The sequence below is a fragment of the Bufo gargarizans genome, chromosome 3 (genome assembly GCF_014858855.1).
Source record: "Bufo gargarizans isolate SCDJY-AF-19 chromosome 3, ASM1485885v1, whole genome shotgun sequence".
NCBI lineage: Eukaryota > Metazoa > Chordata > Amphibia > Anura > Bufonidae > Bufo > Bufo gargarizans.
Genome location: NC_058082.1, coordinates 537,866,600 through 537,883,616, shown reverse-complemented (window position 1 = coordinate 537,883,616; position 17,017 = coordinate 537,866,600). Strand labels below are relative to the sequence as shown.

The following is a 17,017-nucleotide window of genomic DNA, read 5'->3' as shown; positions in this document are numbered from 1 at the left end:
AATATTAAAATGGAAAATCTGCCAAAAAAGTGAAATTTTAAAATGTTATCTCTATTTTCATAAATTCTTGTGGAACACATAAAGGGTTAAAACAGTTTGTAAAACCAGTTTTGAATACCTTGAGGGGCGTAGTTTCTTAGATGGGGTCACTTTTATGGATTTTCTACTCTAGGGGTGCATCAGGGGGGCTTCAAATGGGACATGGTGTAAATAAACCAGTCCAGCAAAATCTGCCTTCTAAAAACCGCACGGCGCACCTTTCCCTCTACGCCCCACCGTGTGCCCGTATAGTAGTTTACGGCCACATATGGGGTGTTTCTGCAAACTACAGAATCAGGGCAATAAATATAGAGTTTTGTTTGGCTGTTAACCCCTTGCTTTATAACTGAAAAAGGATTAAATGGAAAATTTGTAAAAAAAATTAACATTCTCAAATTTCATCTCAATTTGCCAATAAGACCCCTTTCACACCAGCGAGCTTTCCACACGGGTGCAATGTATGATGTGAACGCATTGCACGAACACTGAATCCGGACCCATTCATTTCTATGGGACTGTGCACACACTTGTGTGTTGCGTGAAAATCGCAACATGTTCTATATTCTGCGTTTTTCACGCAACGCAGGCCCCATAGAAGTGAATGGGGCTGCGTGAAAATCGCAAGCATCCGTAAGCAATTGCTGATGCGGTGCGATTTTCACGCATGGTTGCTAGGAGACGATTGGGATGGGGACCCGATCATTATTATTTTCCCTTATAACATGGTTATAAGGTAAAATAATAGCATTCTTAATACAGAATGCATAGTACAATAGGGCTGGAGGGGTTAAAAAATAATAATAATAATAAATTAACTCACCTTAATCCACTTGATCGCTCAGCCCGGCTTCTCTTCTGTCTTCTTCTTTGCTGTGCACAGGAAAAGGACCTTTGATGACGTCACTTCGCTCATCACATGGTCCATCACCATGGTAAAAGATCATGTGATGAACCATGTGATGAGCGCAGTGACGTCATCAAAGGTCCTATTCCTCAAAGAAGAAAACAGAAGAGAAGCAGGCCTGCGCAATAAAGTGGATTAAGGTGAGTTCATTTTATTTTTTTTACTATGCATTCTGTATTAAGAATGCTATTCGTTTCCCTTATAACCATGTTATAAGGGAAAATAGTAAAATCTACACAACACCTAACCCAAACCCGAACTTTTGTGAAGAAGTTCGGGTCTGGGTACCAAACATGCCGATTTTTCTCACGCACGTGCAAAACGCATTACAATGTTTTGCACCCGCTCGGAAAAAAACGCAAACATGCAACGCAATCGCTGTGAAAACTGACTTGTTTTTGTGTCAAAATCTCGCCATTTTTCCTGAACGCATCTGGCCCCAATCCGCAATGCCCGTGTGAAAGAGGCCTAACTCTTGTGGAACACTTAAAGGGTTAAACAAAGTTTGTAAAACCAGTTTTGAATACCTTGAGGGGTGTAGTTTCTAGAATAGGGTCATTTTTGGGTGGTTTCTATTATGTAAGCCTCTAAAGGGTCTTCAGACCTGAACTGGTGTTTAAATAGTGGGTTTTTGAAAATTTCTAAAAAATGTCAAGATTTGCTTCTAAACTTCTAAGCCTTGTAACGTCCCCAAAATATAAAATTTTATTCCCAAAATGATCCAAACATAGAGTAGACATATGGGAAATGTAAAGTAATAACTATTTTTGGAGGTATTACTATGTATTATAGAAGTAGAGAAATTTAAACTTGGAAATTTGCTAATTTTTCCTTTTTTTTTTTTACATTTGGTATTTTTTTTTTATAAATAAACGATTTTTTTTTTTTACTCCATTTTACCAGTGTCATGAAGTACAATATATGACGAAAAAATTATCTCAGAATGGCCTGGATAAAAGTATGGTAAAAGCGTTTTAAAGTTATTTACACATAACGTGACACTGGTCAGATTTGCAAAAAATTGCATGGTCCTTAAGGGGTTAAATCTTGTGGTTTTGCCCCTTCTGTGTTGTATTTTATGTGTGTTAATATCCTGTTTGTTAAGCAAAAAAAGAATTCTCCCCCTTTAAAAAAAAAAAGAATTGGCTTATGATTTGGTAGGCAAAAGCAGGAGTGGGTACAAAGCACAGAATACATGCAACTACTTCGTTCACGTGTCATCTCTGTTTTACATCCACTTCTGTTTTTTTTTGGGCATTAGCAATACTGATGGATTACTGACCAAATGCTGACCGAGTGAAGGCGGATGCTCCACAGACAGGATCCGTTTTTGGGGTTTATTGTTCTGATGGATCAGAGGAAGGGCAAAATCAGTGACGTTAACACAATTATTTGGTCAGTTTTGGTCTGTGACTGCCCAAATAAGTAAAGTGTGCAGTAATTCTAAATGCAACGCCTGTCATCTGCGTGTCATACGGACTCACAGTATTATTTCACTTCCAAAACAGACTCCATATGCGTGTTGCTGCAAGGCACAGTGTTGTACACCATTATAAAGGCTATCTGCATCCAGGAAATAGCTGTTTTTTAACGTCATTTGATGCAAATTTATTCAGATCGAAACAAATTTTTCCAAAATAATTTGGCGAACCAGCGAATCATTTTTTTTTTAAATTCGGTCATCTCTATTGATCACCTATATGCTGGTTTAGTTAAATTGAACAAGTCCCAAAAAACATTTAAAGGGAACCAGTCAGCAACTTTATGCTGACCTCACTGTGGGCAGCATAAAATAGTGACAGAAATGTTGGTTTCAGCGCTGTGTCATTTATGAGTTAAAGTAAGTGGTTGCAGAGAACCAGCATCATAATCATTGCAGCATAGGCCTTGAAAAGAGTCAAATCTACCTAAGAAGAGTAAGAGTTCTTCATAATCTCCTGCTCTGTCCATCTGCTGATGATTGGCAGACCTCTCCTAGACAGAAAGGGAGAAAACTCAGTAGAAGACTGTCAATCATCAGCAGGTGGGCATGGAGAGCAGGAATTTATGAATTTATGAATAACCATGACTCTTCTCAGGTGGCCGTGACTCTTTCCAGGCCCAGTCTGCAATGATTGTGATGTTGGTTCTGGGCTAACACTTACTTTTAAGTTAAAAAATGACAGACTGCTGAAATCAACTGCACTGTTTCTACTTCATGATGTAGTTAGTATAGGCAGCATAAAGTTTATGACCAGTTCCCTTTAAATTCAAACCGTGCTGATATAGAATTCCTGGAAATGGACAATTAAGGCCTGATACTCATCTTCTTGTTAATACACACAGGTAGATTGCTGCTATACTGTACATTGTGTCTTGTAGTAAATATATATATATATATATATATATGCAGAGAATCGGACAGCACTCCAAGACTTGAAAAAAGTAGAAATCTTTATTCACCCATGTGAAAAATAATTGCAACGTTTCAGCTCACAATCGAGCCTTTCTCAAGCAATGAAACACAAGACTGTGCATGTCTTATACAGCTTTTTCAAAAATCAGACAACCAATGAATTTTACAAATCAAGACATGTGACTGGTGAACATGTGAAAGTAGTTCACCTCATTAGATCATGTGAACAATTACTTATGCAAAGTACCATACTGCTGGATACACAGGGATGTGTCCATTAGTGTTGTATCCAAGCTTGTAACATTTAAATAACGTATACTACAAAGTGCATATGTGCATAAATAAAGTGCATGAAGATACAAAAAAATTAAATCATGTATTAATGTTTAAAATCATACACCACAGAGGCTGAGGGAAAACAGTGAAGGTTTGATCATGTTCGACAAAACCGCATGTTCATGTGAATACTGGCCAAAAACAGCCCTGTTAACTAATACTGTCAAAACCACAGCATGTCAAAGACAAACCTCCACCCACAATGTGCGCTCGCAACTGCGCTCCAATATATCCTCGGCAGCCAGATATCATACTATTGCCGTGTGGGAGCTATTGCATACGCACAATGTGACATTATTAAAGGCATCGTCTTTGTAGCAAAGCGCTTGACACTGTATATGCTTCACTGTCAGGACCAATCAGAGAGGGATCCAACCTTCCGGGTAGATCAACCCCTCCAAAGTTGTGGTCAGGTAAGGGGGACACCACATGCAAATGTAGTGCACCCCGAACCGTCCCATTATAACGGTCCATAGACAGTGTAATGGGGATCTCCCATATAAATCACTTGATAGCAGAAAAATGGTTTTGACACATCGTGGATGCAGTAACAGAAAAAATTCTATCCAGTTAAATTCATACACATAGAACATCACAAGCTGTCGCATGTATCCAGACTTCTATGTTCACTGTTTCCGCATCAGTCTGTGTGGTGTCTAAAAAACAAATAAGAGAAAATTACTCATATGCTTGTGAATCTTATCTAAATTCCATCATCACAACAGGGATCATGCCAGAAAGCATAAAGAGTGGGATATCAGGCAAACAGTAATCTAGAAGCATCCAGGATTATATTCCACATTTAACCCTTTAGGTTTTAGGCTATCTAAAGTGTAGATCCACCACATTTCTTTGTTTTTCAATATTTTTATTCGATTGCCCCCTCTCCTGGGGGGAGGTACATGATCTACAATCCAGCATGTTAATTCACGTTCTGAATGTTTCTGCTCAGAAAAATGCTTCGGTACTGGTAAATCATGTCGTTTTTGGCGAATTGAGCGACCTCATACATTCAAGACACGACCGATTTTTTGTGTAAACTCAACGCAATTGAGGTGGATAGAGAGCAGACATATATTCTTGCATCTTTCGATGTAGTCTCTCTCTACACCTCAATTGACCACACGTTGGGCATAACGGCTGTTGAATGTATGTTGGCACTCTCCTCAATGACTGAATCAGCTATACATTTCATTTTATCTCTTTTGCGCATTGTTCTACATTGGAACTATTTTCTGTTTCAAGATTCCTTTTATAAGCAATTAAGGGGAGTAGCGATGGGGTCGAATGTGGCCCCAACGTTCGCAAATATTTTTATGCGAAAATTTGAGGAAGACGTCATCTATGTTTCACACCACTTCAGACATGTTCTGCGGTGGTGGCGTTATATCGATGACGTCTTCCTCATTTGGACTGGCACGGTGAAGGAACTAATTGACTTCCATATGTATTTGAATAGCATTGATAGTGATCTCCAATTCACTTTGATTTTCTCACACACTGAGGTACAGTTCCTTGATACCACGGTTGTCTGGTCTGGGGAAAAGTTCCTTACTAAACTATACACTAAACCTACTGACAAGAATACCATATTAAGATATGATAGTAATCACCCGAAAAATATGGTTAGGCATTTACCGTACTCGCAATTTTTGCGGGTGCGTAGAATAACATCAGAGGAGAGCAATTTGACGGAGGCCCTTGAGGATATGTCAAGGAAGTTTGAAGATAGGGGTTATCCGCCAAAGTTGCTACAGACACATAAATATAAGGCCCTGGAGATGGACAGAGAGTTGACCTTAGTGAGGAAAGATAAGGAAAATCCCCAACGTCGGATTCCTTTTATCTCTACTCATACGGAGGAAAGTGCAGCTATCAGCAAGATTATTAGAAAACACTGGAGTATACTGGGCAATACCTTCAGTGATATTGAAGAATTTAGACTGCCTCCCCTGTTTTCATACCGGAGAGCTAGCAGTCTGAAAGACCAATTGGTGAGAGCAGATTGTGGCTCAAGGCAGCGAGCACGTCAAATGAAATTGTCAAAATATGGATTGGGCAGCTTCCCATGTTTAAGCTGCGTAAATTGCAAATACATAGGCAAGGGACGCAGCTTTATACATCCTGCCACTGGTAAAACTTATCCTATTAATTTTCATTTGACGTGCAATTCTAATTTTGTAATCTATGTGTTAACCTGCCCATGTAAAATTCTGTATGTGGGAGAAACCTCCACTGATTTGAAAACCAGGTTAAATAACCATAGATTTTCAATTCGCCAAAAACGACATGATTTACCAGTACCGAAGCATTTTTCTGAGCAGAAACATTCAGAACGTGAATTAACATGCTGGATTGTAGATCATGTACCTCCCCCCAGGAGAGGGGGCAATCGAATAAAAATATTGAAAAACAAAGAAATGTGGTGGATCTACACTTTAGATAGCCTAAAACCTAAAGGGTTAAATGTGGAATATAATCCTGGATGCTTCTAGATTACTGTTTGCCTGATATCCCACTCTTTATGCTTTCTGGCATGATCCCTGTTGTGATGATGGAATTTAGATAAGATTCACAAGCATATGAGTAATTTTCTCTTATTTGTTTTTTAGACACCACACAGACTGATGCGGAAACAGTGAACATAGAAGTCTGGATACATGCGACAGCTTGTGATGTTCTATGTGTATGAATTTAACTGGATAGAATTTTTTCTGTTACTGCATCCACGATGTGTCAAAACCATTTTTCTGCTATCAAGTGATTTATATGGGAGATCCCCATTACACTGTCTATGGACCGTTATAATGGGACGGTTCGGGGTGCACTACATTTGCATGTGGTGTCCCCCTTACCTGACCACAACTTTGGAGGGGTTGATCTACCCGGAAGGTTGGATCCCTCTCTGATTGGTCCTGACAGTGAAGCATATACAGTGTCAAGCGCTTTGCTACAAAGACGATGCCTTTAATAATGTCACATTGTGCGTATGCAATAGCTCCCACACGGCAATAGTATGATATCTGGCTGCCGAGGATATATTGGAGCGCAGTTGCGAGCGCACATTGTGGGTGGAGGTTTGTCTTTGACATGCTGTGGTTTTGACAGTATTAGTTAACAGGGCTGTTTTTGGCCAGTATTCACATGAACATGCGGTTTTGTCGAACATGATCAAACCTTCACTGTTTTCCCTCAGCCTCTGTGGTGTATGATTTTAAACATTAATACATGATTTAATTTTTTTGTATCTTCATGCACTTTATTTATGCACATATGCACTTTGTAGTATACGTTATTTAAATGTTACAAGCTTGGATACAACACTAATGGACACATCCCTGTGTATCCAGCAGTATGGTACTTTGCATAAGTAATTGTTCACATGATCTAATGAGGTGAACTACTTTCACATGTTCACCAGTCACATGTCTTGATTTGTAAAATTCATTGGTTGTCTGATTTTTGAAAAAGCTGTATAAGACATGCACAGTCTTGTGTTTCATTGCTTGAGAAAGGCTCGATTGTGAGCTGAAACGTTGCAATTATTTTTCACATGGGTGAATAAAGATTTCTACTTTTTTCAAGTCTTGGAGTGCTGTCCGATTCTCTGCATATATTACAAGGTGGAAAGCTCATTCCTTTGGACACAGCACCTGAGCCAACAGACTGGTGCCGCCAAATCTCCTTTTCTGCTATATATATATATATATATATATATATACTTGTGTAACCCTTCCCGACTGCCATACAGCTATATACGTGCTGGCTGCACATACCCCGTGCAGTTAGCACGTGTATAGACGTAATGGCAGCTCTTTAATCCAAGCGCTGCAAAACGCTTGGATTAAAGCTTCTGCCCCTGGCCTGCTGCTGTCAGAGTGGTCCCTTGCCGTTAATCGATCTGCTTGGTTAGTCTGTGCAGACTAACCAAGCGGATCGCGACAGTGTAAAAGTGCCCTGCCTCTTTGCTGGGGAGGCGCTCTCCCGTCCCGCTATCTGTCCCTGCCTGCCCTGATGCGCCCCCCATGTATCTGGCCCCCAACTGTGCGCCTGATGCGGTCCACCTGCTGTATTTGATGGCGGCACTCTGCTGCAACCCCCTTAGATGCCAAGGCAGCAGCATCCATGGGGTTAATAGAGGGAGGGGGCTCCCTCTCTCAACCATCAGGGCTGCCACGCTGCAATGGCAGCGCCCGATGGTTCCCATGGCAACCGGATGCTTTGCAAAGGCGTCCGGTGTTGCCATCTACAGGAAGAGCATTGCAAAGTATAGTACAGCCATAAGCCCCACTGGATCTTCAAGATCCAAGTGAGACTTGATAAAAAAAATTAAAATTGAAAATAATAAAAGTAAAAAATAAATAAAAATGTAAATAGAAAATAAATTGCCTTTTTCTATAAAAAATGCAAAAAAAACTAGACATATTAGGTATCACCGCATCCCTAACGACTGGCTCTATAAATATATCACATGATCCACCCTGTCTGCTAGACACCATAAAAATAAACTCTCAAAAACTGTCACCTTACATCACAAAAAGTGCAACACTGAGCGATCAAAAAGGCGTATGTCAAACAAAATGGTACCAATGAAACTGTCACCTCATCCCGCAAAAAATGAGACCCTACATAAGAAAATCACTCAAATTTTTTTTAAAAACTATAGCTCTCAGAACATGGAGACACTAAAACATATTTTTATTTTTTGTTAAAGTGAAATAAATAAATAAAAATGTATATATTAGGCATCGTCACGTCTGTAACAACATGCTCGATAAAAATATCACATAACCTAACCCCTCAGATGAACACCGTAAAAAAAAAAAATTAATAATTAAAACAGTGTCAAAAAAGCAATTTTTGTCACCTTACATCACAAAAAGTGCAACACCAAGCGATCAAAAAGGCGTACACCCCCCAAAATGGTATCAATCAAACAGACACCTTATACTGCAAAAACATTATACCCTACTTAAGACAATTGCCCAAAAAATTAAAAAGCTATGGCTCTCAGACTATGGAGACACTAAAACATAATTTTTTGGGTTTCAAAAATGCTATTATTATGTAAAACAGATAGATAAATAGATAGATAAAATCATACATATTAGGTATTGCCACGTCTGTAACAATCTGCTCTATAAAATGGTCACATGACCTAACCCCTCAGATAAACGCTGTAAAAATAAATAAATAAAAACTGTTACAAAACAATCAATTTGTTTGGTCACCTTGCCCCATAAAGTGTAATAATTAATGATCAAAAAATCCCCAAAATGGTACCAATAAAAACCTCAACTCTTTCTGCAAAAAACAAGCCTCTGTACAAGACGATTGGCAAAAAAAAAAAAATGGCATTCAGAAAATGGAGACAATTTCTTTTTCAAAAATGCTTTATTATGTAAAACTGAAACAAACAAACAAAGAAAGTAGACATATGTGATATCATTGCGTCTGTAACAACCTGTGCAATAAAAATAGCACATGATCTAACCCAGTGATGGCTAACCTTGGCACTCCAGCTGTGGTAAAACTGCAACTCCCAAGATGCTCCCCTTGCTTGGCTGCTCTCAGAACTCTATAGAAATAAATGGAGCATGCTGGGAGTCGTAGTTCACCACAGCTGGAGTGCCAAGGTTAGCCATCACTGATCTAACCTGTCAGATGAATCTTGTAAAAAATAAACAGTGCCAAAACAACCATTTTTTGGTTACCTTGCCTCACAAAAAAGTAATATAGAACATTTAAAAATCATATGTACCCCAAAATAGTACCAATAAACCTGGCACCATATTCCCTAGTTTCCAAAATGGGGGGACTTTTGGGGAGTTTCTACTGTAATCAGGGGGGGCATTCAAATTGGACAAGGCATCTAAAAAACAATCCAGTAAAATCTGCCTTACAAAAACCATATGGCGCTCCTTTCCTTCTGCTCCCTGCCATGTGCCCTTACATCAGTTTACAACCACATGTGGGGTGTTTCTATAAACCACAGAATCAGGGTTATTAATATTGAGTTTTGTTCGGCTGTTAACCCTCAATGTGTTAAAGAGAATTTTTTATTAAAATTGAAAATCTGCCAAAAAAGTGAAATTTAGAAATGTAATCTGCATTTTCCTTTAATTTTTGTGGAACACCTAAAGGGTTAACAAAGTTTGTAAAATCAGTTTTGAGTAACTTGAGTGGTGTAGTTTCTACAATGTGGTCATTTTATGGGGGGTTTCCACTAGGTAAGCCCCGCAAAGTGACTTCAGACCTGAACTGGTACTTAAAAAGTGGGTTTTGGAAATTTTCTAAAAAAGTTTAAGAATTGTTTCTAAACTTCTAAGCCTTCTAATGTCCTAAAAAAATAAAATTACATTTACAAAATGGTGCAAACATGAAGTAGACATATGGGAAATGTTAAGTAATAAATATTGTATGAGGTATCACTTTCTGTTTTAAAAGCAGAGAAATAGAAATTTAGAAAATTGTGATTTTTCTTATTTTTGGGTAAATTTGTATTTTTTTTATAAAAATTTAATATATTGATTCAAATGTATGACTATCATGAAGAACAATGTGTCACAAGAAAACAATCTCAGAATTGCTTGGATAAATAAGTGTTCCAAAGCTTTTACCACATAAAGTGACACATGTCAGATTTGTACATTTTGACCGGGACACTGGGGTATCGATGACCCTTGGTCAGGCTTAATTACATTTAACAATCCCCCCCCCCCCCCCCCCAAATTTTTTTTATTCCAACCATGTAGAAACTACGTGGTGCAAATACGTAAATGGACAATTGAGGCGTGATGCTCAATTTCAACTTAACACATATAGGTAGATTGCTGCCACACTATGCATATTTCTGCAGTAATAAAAAAAATATATATATATATCTATATATATAGATATATATATATATATTTATACACACTACTTGATTAAATTTAAAACACCCACCCAAAAAAAGTATATTGCGACCATGGGGAAACTGAACATATGTAAATGAACGACTAAGGCTTGATACAATTTTAACTTAACACACACATGTAAATTGCTGGCAAACTGTGGATATTGCTGCAGTAAGCACGTACATATACTGATTAATTTAACTGATAGCACCTCCCAATTTTTTTTATTGTGACAGTGTGTAAACTGAAAATACGTAAATTGAGAATGGATGATTGAGGCGTGATGCTCAATTTCAACTTAACACCCAGAGGTAGATTGCTGACACACCGTGGGTATTTCTTTAGTAATGAAGTATATATGCTGCTTAAATAAATTGAAAACATGTCCCAAAAGAAAATTAAATTATGACCACGTGGAAACTAAAAATACATAAATAACTATGTGATGTTGCCTCAGTAATGAGTGTTGTTACTAGGGAAACCATATACGCACTAAAAGAAAAAGTAATGCATGCAAACAAATTAGCAAGGACAAATAGTATTGCAAAACAACGCCATTTCCCTACGATTAGCGCTCAAGAAAACATACTAGAATGCTTGATGTATAATTAGTGGATCAAACAACTTTGCTTCTACACTGCCATCAGATACATTCAAGTGGGTTTTCTAAGTCTTCAAGGGTCAAAGTAAATTAACAAGTAGAAACACTTTGTTAAAATGAAACAACTTAACACACTCATCCATTATGTTCTCAAGAGTCTTTGAAGCAAAAAGTTGATTTCAAAATAAAGCACCCATTCTAAAAAAGCCTGAAATTAATCACTTAATGGCCGGCCTTAGAGACCTGTCTTTTGTTTTCAATTTTTCATCCTCACATATATTTTTTAATTTAATTTAATTGCATAATGGCTTCAGGACAAGATAACATTTTTCAATGACATTATTTTGTGGCAAATATAGTTTATTGATTAGGTTTTATTTTTTATTTTTTGCTATTTACTGACTTTTATATGATTATTAGCAATATATATATTTTTTTTATCAAGGCCCCTGGCTGCCATAGTGACCATGCAATCAATCTTACCACTTAGCTCCAATCCCAACAGTTTAACCCTTTATATGCTGGGGTATCTAGGTCTGATTTTTTCAGTTGGGGCAGAAGCAGGGTTTTGTTAAACAGCCATGCTACTGCTCTTGATCTTGTTGTTGCACTGACCTAAGTTCAGCAGGGGTGTATCTTTAGGGGAAGCATGGATTTTATTTTCTGTGCCCCCTCAACAGTATTATAGCATGACATTATATACATAAACACTGTTGGAAATGGACTGAGCAGCTGCCAGGCCTCGTCTGAGAGAGATCTTGACTAGCCACAGGAGTGGTAGTTGCACGGGAGAAACGGCCCAGTAATTTCTAGTTACCACTGAAAGTCAGCATGACAAAAACTCACACAGGTCTGGAAACTAGCATCCTAAAAATAGGCAGATTTTGCCAAATACAAGTATTTATTTGCCACAGTTGTAAACAAAGGGAGAAAAGGGACATGTATGCTTGAAACACTAAGATCAAGGGAAATGTAGAGTAAGGCAACTCTGGAAGAATACTCGTCCTGTAAAAAATGTTGTTTCTACAGCTCTTATGGACTATAAGGCTAGGTCTACACGACAACATTTGTCGCGCGACATTTTGTTGCACCAATGTCGCGCGACAATTTTTATAATGGCAGTCTATGGTGTCGCACTGCAACATGCGACATGCTGCGACTGCGACGCGACAGTCGCAGAAAATCCATTCAAGATGGATTTTTCAGCGACTGTCGCGTCGCAGTCGCAACATGTCGCATGTTGCAGTGCGACACCATAGACTGCCATTATAAAAATTGTCGCGCGACATTAGTGCAACAAAATGTCACGCGACAACTGCTGCGCCCTATCTGTCGCGCGACTTTTTGTCTCGCGACAAATGTCGTCGTGTAGACCTAGCCTAAGGCTACATATTTGCAAAGAGTATGAAATTAGACAAATTTTATGTACTGTACACTTTGCCTTTTTTCTTTCTTGCGGAAATTGATTTGCGATGCACATTTTGAAATCCGAGCCTGTTTATTGTTTATGAGATTTTTTGTGTGTACGGCTTTCACCCTTTTCAATGATAGGGTGAGGTCTGCATCAAATCTGAGCCAAAAACCACAAGTAGGAATTGCGTTTTTTGGCACAGATCTGGCTCGGAAATGCATACAGTAGTTTTTCATGAGAATATCTGTATTGATTTTCTGTTCTAAAATGTGCACTCGTGTGCAGGTACACGCTAAGAAAACGTTCACATGATGGATTTTACAGTGGAATTTTGCTATGGACAGCTGTGCCAAAATGCAGCTCAAAACCAGTTACTGGCCGCGTCCTTTCTGCCTCCCAGACATTTCAATGGAAGTAGAGCTAAGGATCACAGACATGTCCCTTCTCGGCATGGATGTGGCTTTAAGCTGCCTCTCCACACTCCTCAGCACTGCATCTCATTGAAATGAATGGGAGGCAGAAAGGACATGGCCACCAGTTGTTTTTAGGTGAATTTTTTTGGGCCTCAGTGACCTAGCAATTTTTTATTTATTTTTTCGTTGAATTCCTATAGCTGAATTTTTTATTTTTTTCCATCAATATTAGTTTGATTCGAACTTCTGCTTGTCTGGGCCATTACAGCAGGAGTCTTGATCTCATGTGAAAGCCAAGCCATGGCTCTTCACTGCGTGGGAGACTCGTGCAGCAAATTAGACTGGGCTGCCGTAAAAAAAAAATATATATATATATATAAGACCACTCAATGACCACCATAAAATGGTCACTATGGGGTTAAGAGAGCTGCATACATACATAGCCAGCTATTTTCCACTAAATAGGTATAAAAAGATTCTGCAAAAAAGGAATAAGAAGTTTGCCAGAGGTGAAATGACCCACCCCCCATATATTCTTCTATTATATATTTTATGGAGTTTCTACAAATGGATTAGAAAAAGATGACTACTTCTGAAAACAGCATGATATCTGTCAGTGGGTTTTGCAGCCAAGATTAGTTTGGGCCAAAGTTTGGGAAAGGGTGGGATTTTAAGCACTGAAATTTCGGCATATAGCAGCTGCCCCATGCAATTCAGTATCTGGCACAGGTTCAGTACAGGAAAGAGGCTCAAAGTACAGAAGATAACTGCTGACTGCACTGCGACTGTGCTTGATACTGACGCGCATGGTGCATTGCAAGACTTTAAGAGAAGTCAGGGCCAGACATGATTAAGTTTAGACTGCCTGACCCTGTCAATCAAAGTGCAGAGGGTGCAGCAGTTGCAGAGGAACTTCACTCTGCCCAGCCACCGTGATGACACCGCTCCTTCACTTCGGTGCCACTGGCGCCCTTCGAAAACTTCGGAGCAAGGACATGCACACCTCCTTAGCGTGGTCTGCATCCTCCGCTCCCGTAGTTTCAGCGAAAAGTCTGAGCGCTGAACTGGACACTCGGCACTCAGCAGGGTGCAGCGGGATGAGTTATGTGACGCTGCCCACGTCACATTACTCCTTTGCTCCCCTATTTAACAGGCAGCTGGCCATAGGTTGCCTGGGATTGAGGTGCATTTACCTGTCATTTGTTACAGTCAATTATTACTATGCACACGAAGACATGAAGCAATATATAGGGCAGTACAAAAATGCACAGCACAAAATACATACTTTCACATAAAGTGATAGAAATTTTGTGTAACTATTGTGGGACGAGACCATTCAGACAGTCTCTTTTCCCAGGGTTTATTAGGCATACGCGGCAAAACGATACAGGCTTGCTTCAGCAAACAAAATACCAGTTCATGGAGATAACTAAAAAAATGCAATGATATAGGCTTCTCCCCAGCTGGTAGGTTTTCACCTAGAGATTCCACTTTGCATAGAGGTCTGTCCATGGGTCTTCCTCTCAGACCAGCACACACACTGCTCTCTGGCAGTGTGCTTTTTAATTAGTTTTCCACCTGGTTGAGGTAGGAACACCCAGGATGAAGTATGATAGTGACCTTCCCACCCAAGCTCTTCAGTCACTCTTAGGGCTTGTTCACACGACTGTATGGCTTTTTCAGTGTTTTGCGGGCCATTTTTAATGGATTTGTTTTTCCGTTTTTTGTTTCAGTATTGTTTCCGGTTCCGTTCCGTATACAGTATACAGTAATTACATAGAAAAAATTGTGCTGGGCATAACATTTTCAATAGATGGTTCCACACAAACGGAACTGATACGGAAGACATATGGAGTACATTCCGTGTTTTTTTTTTTTGTGGACTTCAATGGAGCCATGGAACGTGATTTGTGGACAATAATAGCACATGTTCTATCTTGGAATGGAAAAACGCATACTTTTTTTTTGCGGAACCATTGAAATGAATGGTTCCATATACAGAATGCAAAAAATGGCCTGTATACGGAATGCAAAAAACGTTCATGTGAACGAACCCTTAAACCCCGGACCCAAACTCCAGCTACCACAAATTCAGTGATCTAGCCTCACTGGTCACAACCTACCTCCAGGACTTATATAACTGAGAGTAGCAGCCTAAGGCCTCCTGCACACGACCGTTGTGTGCATCCGTGGCCATTGTGCCGTTTTCCTCTTTTTTTCACGGACCCATTGACTTTCAATGGGTCCGTGGAAAAATCGGAAAATGCACCGTTTGGCAGCCGCATCCGTGACCCGTTTTTCCTGGCCGTGAAAAAAATAGGACCTGGCCTATTTTTTTCACGGCCAACGGTTCACGGACCCATTCAAGTCAATGGGTCCGTGAAAATCACGGATGCACACAAGATTGGCATCCGTGTCCGTGATCCGTGTCCGTGATCCGTGTCCGTTTTTTCCTATCATTTCAATGGCAAACTTGACTTAGATTTTTTTTTCATTTTTCATGTCCGTGGATCCTCCAAAAAACAAGGAAGACCCACGGACGAAAAAACGGTCACGGATCACGGACCTACGGACCACGTTTTTGCGGACCTTAAAAAAAACGGTCGTGTGCATGAGGCCTAAGTGATACATACCTGCCATCTATGACCTCACCCATTGAATGCTTACACTATATTCCCATTGAAAAGAAAGCACAAATGACAATAATATGAAGTACAGATAACGACAGCAAGCCTGTTAGCCAGTTGGTCACACACATACACCTCTCTTACAGTAGATCACGTTTCACTTACCGGTGAGTCACTGATTCATAGGTTGGTTACAGAAGAGGTGCTCTCTGACTGCTACCGTTATTCTGCGGTTCACATTCAGTTCCAGGAAGAAGTTTTCTTTATTTTTTTCTGTTATCGAGTCATTACAGCGCAGGAAGGAAGGTGCTGAAACTTTGAGACGCACGAAAAACACAGCAAAACGCTTCCTGCCTTGTGCTGATAATAGTTTATATCAGGTCTTTGCAGGAAAGGCATGGCAGTAAATAAAAGTTGAAACGTATAATTATAATATAAATATATGATTATATTAGCATCTCACCACCATGGCTGCCCCGAATAAGGTGCTCTGTCTGTATGACTCACCCTGTCATAAATGATAACTATGCATTGCTATAGGCAGGCACACCCATCCTTTACCTACAAAAAAACCCCTAAAAGTTCTAACTCTGCTTTGAGTCCCGACTTTGATACACTCTTACCTGGAAGACTCAATGCAGAGTTAGAACTTTTAGCTTTTTTGTAGATAAAGGATGGGTGCCCTTCACAGAATTAAATGAGGAATATATGGAAATAAAGAAAATACTGTATATGAGCCATAAATATAAGATAAATAATAGGAAACATACAATGATCAGTAAAAGATGATGTAACATGATTATTTAAATAATTTGATACCTTCAATAGAATACTCATTGGGAGATTTAAACCATATGTTTCCACTTTTTTCTATTTTTTATTTTTTTTAATTTAATTTTATTCATTTTTAAGGATTTTTACATGTTAAAATATACTAGGACAATTTTTTCCTACTGCCATTAACTGAAACAAGTAGCAACTAAATCTAAAAAAAACCCCTCAGAAGTAGATGATTGCATCAGAAATGCACTTAAATAGCAGTGCTTTTTTGAATGATATGAGACAGCATTATGTTAATGTATAAGAAGAAAAATGATACTTGATGTCTTGAAGTGAAAAATTAATGAGAATTGTGTTCCAAAGATAAGGGGAAGATTATATGCAATAATGATGAAAACAAAGTCCATTTAGGTGGAAAGGTGGATATATAAGTTGGAAGGATTTTATAAATTAATATGGCCACTGAAGAAGGAGCTGGATAGACTCCGAAACGTGTCTGGTTGCAATAAGGACATTTATAAAATCCAGGACCCACTTAAAAGAATCCATTATTCCGTTGGAAAAAAAAAAAAAGCTTATATTGGAGAAGCAAGGAAAAGTGTGGAGCTCTCC

General features: G+C 39.0%; 1 protein-coding gene across 1 annotated transcript in view; it reads right to left on the bottom strand.

Moving 5' to 3' along the window:
- STS (steroid sulfatase) overlaps window positions 1-16,095 on the bottom strand; it is a 331,273-nt gene extending 315,178 nt beyond the window's left edge. The window contains exon 1 of the mRNA XM_044287272.1: window positions 15,791-16,095. The gene's annotated coding sequence lies outside the window, so the exon portion shown is untranslated. The remainder of the gene's footprint in view (window positions 1-15,790) is intronic.
- Between the last annotated feature and the right edge of the window lie 922 nt (window positions 16,096-17,017).